The following is a 914-nucleotide window of genomic DNA, read 5'->3' as shown; positions in this document are numbered from 1 at the left end:
GTTCCTGGAGCGTCATCAGAGGCTTCTGGTTCAGTCTTGTCACCTGCAGCCAGCAGGGCACCAGTGGCACCTGAGGGAACAGAGAACACTGCCACCTTACTGCCAGCTCCAGAGGTTCCCAGTGATGCACACAGTGACACGAATCTCCCAGTCTCAGCCACTGCGCTGCCCGCAGGGGATGTGGGAGCTGTGGATCTGGCCAGTCCATCTCTCCAGCCTGCTCCATGGCAGACCCCCACTGGAGAACAGCCAGTGCTGCTTCCCGATGCTCTGACATCCCCCACAGACATCCCCAGTGCTCCCGGGGCCGCTTACCCAGCCCCAGAAGCTGGAGCCATCACCCTGCCTGAAGCTGATGGTGCAGCAGAGACACCAGCAAGTCCTGATCTCACTACTGGCCCAGAAGAACCTGTGTCTCCATCTCTCAGGGAGCCACAGCCAGCGGGGATGCCAGCTGGAGCTCCCCAGGAAGCCAATGGACTTGGCACTGGCTTGAGTTCAGATTCAGATGCCCCCAGCCCAGTGCCTTTTGTACCTGATGGACTGGCATGGCCCACTGCTGGGATCCAGGGTCAGGGAGCTGAGGGGATAGGGGACATGGCACAGGCAGGAGGTCCAGGGGATGCCAGTCCCTATGAAGATACCCAGAGTGACATGAGTCCTCCAGCCCTTCAGCCCTCAGCATCTCCTGCTGATAATGGAGAGCTGCTGACTGGAGGAACAGAAGACTTGGCAAATGCTGAACTTTCCCCTCCACCAGCACTTGGGGATGGAACAGAAGCAGGAGAAGTCCCAGCACTGGGACAAGTGTCTTCAAGTGGTCCTGCACCTCCCAGCAGTGCTGGAATGGAGCCTGATCTCTCAGGATCTGAAGGACCAGGGGACCTGCCTGGTGAATCTGCCAGAGCTCCTGG

Source organism: Corvus kubaryi, unplaced genomic scaffold (assembly GCF_017639235.1).
Source record: "Corvus kubaryi isolate FWS band 111438036 unplaced genomic scaffold, C.kubaryi_AGA036_p1.0 37397, whole genome shotgun sequence".
Classification (NCBI taxonomy): domain Eukaryota; kingdom Metazoa; phylum Chordata; class Aves; order Passeriformes; family Corvidae; genus Corvus; species Corvus kubaryi.
This window is presented reverse-complemented; position numbering follows the sequence as displayed.